This window comes from Mastomys coucha, unplaced genomic scaffold (genome assembly GCF_008632895.1).
Source record: "Mastomys coucha isolate ucsf_1 unplaced genomic scaffold, UCSF_Mcou_1 pScaffold5, whole genome shotgun sequence".
NCBI lineage: Eukaryota > Metazoa > Chordata > Mammalia > Rodentia > Muridae > Mastomys > Mastomys coucha.
The window spans coordinates 105112465-105121129 of record NW_022196911.1 but is presented as its reverse complement, the minus strand read 5'-3'; the positions used below and the strand labels follow the sequence as shown (position 1 = coordinate 105121129).

Sequence of the window (8665 nt, the reverse complement as noted above, 5' to 3'; positions counted from 1 at the left end):
GGTGAGAGAAAACCGGTGTGCGCGCGCTAACTAACGTTGGAAATGTTTCATTTCTCCTTTTCATTTAATCCCATTTGGAACGCTTGTCTACACGGGGAAGATGAAAACGCCAGGGGAGGAGCCTTTCTCTGCAGTTTTCCAGTGGCGTTGGAAGGTGCAAGGAGCCACCTCGGTAACGAGGCACAACCCCCCTCCCCACCCCGGCTGCCGGTGCAGGAACCGCTCCCACCCCGCATCCCGTACCCCGCACCCCATTGCCGCACACACAGTACACGCCCGGCCGGCGGAGGGCTGCCAAACTCACGTTTTGCCCTGTTACAAGTCCCCCGATCCTCATTAAAAAAGAAAAGAAAAGAAAGAAAGAATAAAATAAAAACTCCCTTTATTGTGCGCAACATCTGGAAAGCTCCCTTCTCCATGTGCTCTGGGCCCTGACAAAGTTTTTGACCACAAAGCAAAAGGTTCCTTCTGTAGTGTTGTCACAGAGCTGAGGACACTGGATGTCCAGTCCAGGAGACTTGGGAGGGGTCAGACAATCAGGACTAGCCAGGCCTGCTGGCTGTTGGAGCTGAGAACCCAGAGTACCCCACACCACCACCACCAGGGCTCTGGGGCCTGGGATTTCTAGTGCTGTGTGGAAAAGGCCTCCTATTCCCAGGACTTACTTGAAGCAGGCCCCCTAGTCTGCGCCGGGAGGGACAGACAGACTGCTTTGAGGCCTCAAGGCTGCTGAGACTTAGGATATCCGATTGGAAACGAGCCTGTTAGGGCTTTGCTTCCAAATGGCCCCAGTCTTAGGCTTTTATTTCTTATCCACACACTCCGCCGGCTAGCGCTCTGGCGAGGGGGGTGGGGTGAAGGCAGCGGGCTTGGAAAAGTAGAGAGGTTTATGTGAAAAGATCAAAATGATTCTCAGACTTTCTCCAAAGGACCAGGGCTCTTTTCTCCCAGGGACTGAACTTTTTCTCTGACAGAGTAATCCTTGAAAGCCTCGGCCCTCATTTCTTTTAGGTCACTCTTCCATTTCTTGGATTTAAAGGAGGCAGAGGGGTCACAGATGTGGGCACGCCACTCAAAGAGAACCATGGGGTGCACCCATCCATAGGAGGATTGGAACAGAGACCAAGAGGGGCTTACCAGCTGAGAGCCCCACGTGCTCGGGCTCAGCCAATGAGAAGCCTTAGAAATGTAAACTGCTGAAACAACTGTTGGGGTGGTGGGGTGGGAGCAGGGGTGGGGTGAGTGGCGGGTGTCCCGTGTTGTGAAGGTTTCCCACTCGACGCAGAAAGGCTCACGAATAATCTGTTAGGCCAAGGTGCTCAAGAGTCTGGGATGTGTCTGCTCCCAATTAACGTGAAGGTTAACGTTAGCTTAACAGAAAACAAACATCTTCGAATTAAGCGTAATTATTGCAGATCTATAAAAGCTGCTTTATAATATAATTTGTGTAGGCCCTGGAGGGAGCTTGAGTTGGACCGGAGGGTTTCATTTGCTTTCCTGCCAAGAGTCCAAATGCTCAACATTCTGCGTAGAAATGAAAAGATTTAAAAAGCACCTTAAGCCTGAATCGGCCCACACTGGGCATCATCGTAATCTCTCTTCACCGCGTGCTTTTCCACTTGAGAGCGCTTTTCTAATCTTTGCACACTGGAAAGGAGGATGCCTGGGGGTGTGTACAGTAGGAGGGGGAGAAACCATTATGGAGGGACTGATTTTGAAAAGAGTTTGCAAATGCCCTGGGTTATTCTAAAATGCTTCTGAGAACGCACTGCTGCTCTCTCCTCCCAACAGGAAGATAGGACACACAAAATATTTTTAATTATCGGTTCAGGAAAAGCTAAGCCTGTCTTCAGATGTGCAATTTATGCTGGACCTGGCTGGGTGGCAAGCTGTTTGGATGGCCATGCAGTGGACTAGCAGAGGCTGGGGACCCGAGGGTGGGGGTGGGGGTGGGGCTTGAACCCTTTAGGGGTTAGGGACTTGGGGGTTTGAATGTCACTAACCATATTTTCCTTTGGGAATGCATTCTTTGCATCTTGGAAGGCTTGGTTTGTTTATATGTTGTATTTCTGCAGTTGGGGAAAGTGGATATTAATCACTAGTTGGAGTTAAACCTGAATTTACCAAGAGATTTTTCCCAGAAAGAGCTGCAGGCCAAAACCGAAATCTTACCTTAGAAACCAAGAAAAAGGCTTATGTTTCATGTTGCTTTCAGAGGCGAGCTTTGTGTGAGATGAGAGGAATCGTCAGGGACGGGCTCCTACTTAGGGTGGCCTTGCTGCAGGGCTGTAGCAGCCCAAGGCCAGGGACATTTTCTTAATAGGTTTTCACCAGTGCTCGGTCTCAAGCGGGAACAGAGGAGCCCTGGATGGTACTCACAGGATGGCTGTCTTGCCTGGCTGGAGCTGGCAGTTTTATCTATCAACTGTAATCTGAGCCTACACTTGACTCTGCCCCATACTGTCTGAAGGTAACTTTGCTTAGACAAGCCAAGCAGCCTCTCCATGCCTCAGTCTAATGGGCTGGAAGGGGAGAGAGGGTGACTCATGTCTTAGAGACGCTGTGGATGTTGGGGAGTGGGGGTGGGGGTGGACATCTCTGGCCCTCTGTGGCAGGCACGGAGAATAGTCATTATTTTCTTGTTAATTCTCCTCTGAGAACATCCTTGAGGTTATGGACCATTAAAAAAATTGCTGTTGGCCACAGAAGGTGGAGGAAATGGAATTACAGTGTCCTTTGCTTTACAAAGCATGGGACTCTTAAAAATAGGATTGTTAAATGGCATATTGAGTTTTATTGAACACAGGTACCAAACTTAAGGGGAGTGAATTGCATAGCGACACCTCCTGGTTGAGCACAGAAATGCAGCCCAATTCTATTAGGCATCCCGGACAGCCTAACGAGGGAAAACCAGTTACGGATGGGTGGATCCTTGACCCTACAATCAACAGACCAGGAAATGAAAGTGAACGAGACATTTTTAACTTGGGAGGAGTCCAACACCAGCAGGCTGTCACCTTCTGATGGAACCTGCTGCGGACTACCTGCCTGAGGGGGATCTGATATGACCCGGCATTTCTATGAATCTGTCCTCCTCCACGTTCTGAACTCTGTGATCGAATGGATGGAACGACAGGTGGGACTTCCTATCTCATGTAGGATACGGGAAATAGGACAGGTCAAAAAGTGGCTTTGGCCGGGCAGTGGTGGCGCATGCCTTTAATCCCAGCACTTGGGAGGCAGAGGTAGGTGGATTTCTGAGTTCGAGGCCAGCCTGGTCTACAAAGTGAGTTCCAGGACAGCCAGGGCTACACAGAGAAACCCTGTCTCGAACCCCCCCCCCCAAAAAAAAAAAGTGGCTTTGATGAATCAAAACTGGTCAGAAGGGGATGCACTGTGTAGAGTGAACTAGTCAGAGAGGCTCCAACCAGAAGATAATGGCTCTGGCCTTGCAATTTAAATTCCCCAAAAGACAGGACTCACTTTATGTTGTTTCAGTCAGACCCTGCACACTGTATGCTCCTGTCTTAGCCATGGTGTCTGGAAGAAGAGCCATGCAGATTTCTGTCTGTCTGTCTGCTTCTGATATCAGTCCTGGAAGGTCTCTTTCTTTTCTTTTCTTTTCTTTTCTTTTTTTTTTTAAAGATTTATTTACTTATTTCACATGTGAGTACACTGTCACTGTCTTCAGACATACCAGAAGAGGGCATCGGATCCCCATTACAGATGGTTGTAAGCCACCATGTGGTTGCTGGGAATTGAACTCAGGACCTCTGGAAGAGCAGTCAGTGCTCTTACCCACTGAGACATCGCTCCAGCCCCCTGGAACACTTCTTGTGTGAGAAGTGTACACTTGTGTCAGGGCCACCTGAGCGCTTCAGTAATATGCTTCATCACTTTTAGCTGCTGGGACTTGGCCAGGCCTCTGAAATTCTTCTGTTGTTTGTTTTTGAGACAGTTTCTCTGTGGATCCTGGATGTCCACAAACTCACTCTGTAGACCAGGCTAGCCTTGAACTAAGAGATCTATCTACCTCTGCCTCCAGAGTGCTGGGATTAAAGTTGTGCTCTGCCTCCAGAGTGCTGGGATTAAAGTTGTGCACTACCATGGCCCATGAAATTTAAATTCTTTGTCAACCTGTTTCTTCCATAACGTGAGGGAGGTGGACTGGATCATCCCCAAAGCCCCTTACAGTAGAATATCTCCTAGGCAGCCTGATCCATGCCTGATCCATGGAAAGGAAGAGGCAGTTGTTTCTGGGTGTAAGCACCAGCCAAAGTGCAGAAATGGGGCTTCCCATTGTCTGTCACAAAGCTGCTCTGCCATGTCCTCTCTCTTCCCTGTGAAAAACCTGCTCCCACATCCCCAGTGCCTTACCAGGACTAATGCCATCCCTTTCTGGAAGACAACTGAGTAGAGTTGCCAGCACTCTATGGCCTTGATGCCATGCCTGTCCCCGGACACCAAGAGAGACAAGTCGGGCACATGACAGCACATTCTCTGGTCTCTGAGGCATTGTGTGGGAAGGGGAAGTGTGGCCATGAGAGATGGGAGAATAAAGATAGGCCCTGTGCTTCCCCTGAAAGCAGCCACACTGACTGGATGGGCAATGGCCACTCTACCCAGAAGCCCCATGCCTTTATGGGGCTCCTGTGAATCACCTGATGTCACATGAGGGAGTGCTCTGGGAGCTGCTGAAGGGCATCTGTCCCCACAGCTTTGGAGGAACTGTTCGGGTTCAGAGCCTTAGAGTCTTGGCATTTTTGTAATTATCTCAGTTTTCCATTGAAATGGAAATGCCTTCCCACCTACCCTGTTTTACTGGAACATCCTGTAGGGTAGGTCTTCTGTTGTTGTCAAAAAGAGGCAGCGTTTGGAACAGTCGGAAATGGCTTTAAAGAACAGTCAAGCCATCCATTCAGCTAAATCGGAGTCAGCTCCCCCAGAAAAAAAGAAAACTTCCCAAACTTCTTTAGTGGATGACATTTTCAAAGCAGAATTCTTTTCTTTTTTTCAAAATACCACAAGCAATGCATTGAGTTCGGGGAATACTGCCTGCCAAGCTTCAAGTTTTATATTTAACCTTTCTTCTTTTTTAACGTCTTTGCAAAAACATGCTTGAAACTCTTCAAAAACCTTTCAGCTTGAAAGTTTGGAGGAAAGTCTTAGTGGATGCAGCTCTCAGTTCTCAACTTCCCCGTAGCTTCCGTTCCTCTCCTTGGGTTAGGGAGAAAGATTATTATCATTGCCTGCTCATCAAAGAAGCTGCCATGTGGTGCTGGCTGCTGACTTGAACATACATACTTCTTGGATGATGTATTATCAGCTCAAAACCTAAGCACAGGTTGGCTCTAGAACTCATAATCTTCCTGCCGTAGCCTTCCAAGAAGTGTTGGGATGACAGGCCCCACCGCGGCCAGCAGTGGTTCTCCACCTTCCCACTGCTGCGACCCTTTGCTATAGCTCCTCACGAGGGGCTGACCCCCAACCATAAAAGTTACTTTTGTTGCTGTTTTGTAACTGTACTTTTGTTACTATGATGGATCGCAACATAACGATCTGTGGCTTTGACTGGCTTGGGGGTCGTGACCCACAGGTTGAGAAACGCTGCTCTATGGCATGCGCTCATAGTTCTGGAGCCTTTAGGGGTGAGAAACCCTAAAACCCACGGATACGGCAGAAACACAACACCAAACACAGCACACTCGTGTTAGGGCAGTTGGTGTTGTGTAGTCAAGCCCTGTCTTTGAAATTGAAAACCCACACACTAAGTGGGACTGGGAGCTGGTCTAAGAGCTGAAGTTTTGAAGAGTTGGTGGTAGAATACCTGATAGAATAGAGAAATTGGATTAGTGGTGATGTTCTGAGCATGGTGTCTTTTGGCTCAAAAAAAAAAAAACATCATCATCTCCTATTTTTTTTCCTGGGGCCCAGCAAAGCACTCCGGCCCTAAACATCACCCCCTAATCTGATTTTCCTTCTCTCTGGCATGTATTTTATTAACCTATTTTCTCATTTACCCACTCTGAATAGCTCAGTGGGTAGCATCCTTCTTAGAAAGTGAAAACCTCCTTGGAGATGCTGCACTGGAGCAGAAATGCACACAAACCCCTCGCTCGCCCCAGTGCAGGGAAGAAAAGCCCCTTCTGTAATCCTGTCTGGTGAATCCGCACATTGTGTTCCGGCCTTCCAGGAGAGCACAGGCCTGATTAAAACACGGGCCATCGAGGAATGCAGCTCATAATAGGCTGGCAGCTTGCGAAGTGATTAATGTTGAGGTGGGGGTGAAGAGCAGGCCCTCCCCACGCAAATCCTCCCACAGTTCTGCCACCTGGTAACTGTGCTCCAACTGGGGAGCCCAAGGGCCCGGAGGGCTGGAGTCTGCCACGTGACTGGAAGCAGCCACGTGACCTGAGTTAGTCCTGCTACCATCTTGGTTTAAGGACCATGGACGGCCACGTCCCCTCCCAGAGCCAATGTATGAAGGCAACCCTGAGCAGGCGGCCATGGTACACAGTGAAGGACAGTTGGACAATGTTCAGTCCTTTGTCTCCTGGATTAAAGATGTAGGCGGGATGCCTCTGTTTCAAAGACAGAGCTTTATGGTAGGAGGCAATTCCATTTCTTTAAGAAATTATTTATTCCTTTTTAACTAGCTATTCGTTTCTTTGTAGTTTGGGGGATAGTTCCATTTCTGCCCAGTTGCCAATTCTGACTCCTGGTCTATCCCATGTTCCTCCCAAGGAACGAACACTCCCTCCAATCCAACAGACACCGAGTTCCTGCCACACACCGAGTCAACACCAGCTGCTGGCACACACATTCATTTCTTCATGCCCAATCATCCCTTACCAAGGCAATGTAAATTAATGCCATAACGACCTAACCCTGGACATCCACCAGAAAACAAAACAAAAACAAAACAAAACAAAATCCACAACAATTGCATGTGTTGAAAAGGCTTTAAGGCAAGAGGAACTCACGATCCATTGTCCGTAGAAATGTCAATTGGTTCAACCACTTTGGAAACTTGTTTAGTAGTATCTACTAAAACTACATAAGCACATGTACTAGGTTTCAGTAATTCTGTTTTTTCTTTAATGTGTTTAGGATAAATGACTGCCCACCAGTCATTTAATAAATGCTCACCAAAAGACATGTAAAATAATACCTATAAAATCTCCAAACTGAAAACAACCCAAATCAGGGGCTTGTGATGGTTTGTATATGCTTAGCCCAGCAGTGGCACTATTAGAAGGTGTGGCCCTATTGGAGTAGGTGTGGCCTTGTTGGAGTAGGTGTGTCACTGTGGGTGTGGGCTTTAAGACCCTCATCCTTGCTGCCTGGAAGTCAGTACTCTGCTAGCAGCCTTCAGATGAATATGTAGAATATTCAGCTATTCCTGAACCATGCCTGCCTGGATGCTGCCATGTTCCTGCCTTGATGATAATGGACTGGACCTCTGAATCTCTAAGCCAGGCCCAATTAAATGTTGTACTTATAAGACTTGCCTTGGTCATGGTGTCTGTTCATAGCAGGAAAACCCCAAGACAGGGATTAATGTGTATAAATAATTATATAGAAATAAAGGTAGTATAAATTATGATAATTTATACAACAGACTACTACACAGCAATAAGTGGAATGAGCTACTAATAGAAAAAAAAAAAACAGATACAACTCACAGCTGTTATGTTGAACAAAAGAGCCAGGCACAAAAGGATACCCGTGTGGTTCTGTTTGTATGGGATGTGAGACTGGATAAAATTAGCCTTGATGGAAGTCAGAGTACTGATCTGAGGACCAGCTAAAGAGCCTTCCAGGGTACTGGAAGGTTAGAATGATGTACAGCTTAGTCTGGTGAGCGCATATATAAACCGATTCATCTCCACACATAGAATTTGTGATCTGTACTGCATGAAAATTACCCCTTAGCAAAAGTATTTTGTTTTCTTATGCACTTCCTTGGTCTTCTTAGCCAGATTGAAAAGTTTTCTTTATGAAACCCTGTCTTGGGGCTGGAGAGATGGCTAAATAGTTAAGAGCACTCACTCACTGGCTGTTCTTCCAGAGGACCCAGGTTTGATTCCCAGCTCCCACAGAGTCTGTATCTACAGTCTAAAGGGATCTGACACCCTCTCTGGTCTCTGTGAATGCCAGGTACGCACGTGGCACACAGGCAAAACACGCATCCACATTCAAATCAAAATAAACCTAAAACTAAACAATGCCTGACACTGACAAACAGCTGTAATAAAGACAAGCCATGGGTATTTGGGAGGCTGGAGGGGGAAGAGTGCCTGGGATTCCGAAGCAGCAAGGGGTCTAATGTGAGATCTTGTCTCAAAGAGCAATCAGACAAAACAGAAGAAAAGCCTGGGGAAAACAGGCACATCTGTGAACAATTTCATAGAACCACATAGATAGACACACACACACACACACAGACACACACATGCACATACACACACAGACACACATATGCACACAGATACAGACACACACATGCACATACACAGACACATACATGCACACACACAGACACATGCATGCACACAGACACAGACACACACATACACACACACACAGACACACAGACACACAGACACACACATGCATACACACACAGACACACACATCCACACACACACAGAGACACATGCAT

The 8665-nt window shown here is 47.3% G+C and overlaps 1 protein-coding gene across 4 annotated transcripts in view; it reads right to left on the bottom strand.

Annotated features, from left to right (window-relative positions):
• Nucleotides 1-8665, bottom strand: part of Cep112 (centrosomal protein 112) — a 507666-nt gene that overhangs the window by 31044 nt on the left and 467957 nt on the right. For 3 of the 4 annotated variants that reach the window (XR_004113081.1, XR_004113080.1, XR_004113082.1), the window contains one exon: nt 5708-5827. The exons of the other annotated variant lie outside the window; for it this stretch is intronic. The gene's annotated coding sequence lies outside the window, so the exon portion shown is untranslated. Of the gene's footprint in view, nt 1-5707; nt 5828-8665 lie in introns of those variants that run through there. 4 annotated transcript variants of the gene reach the window in all.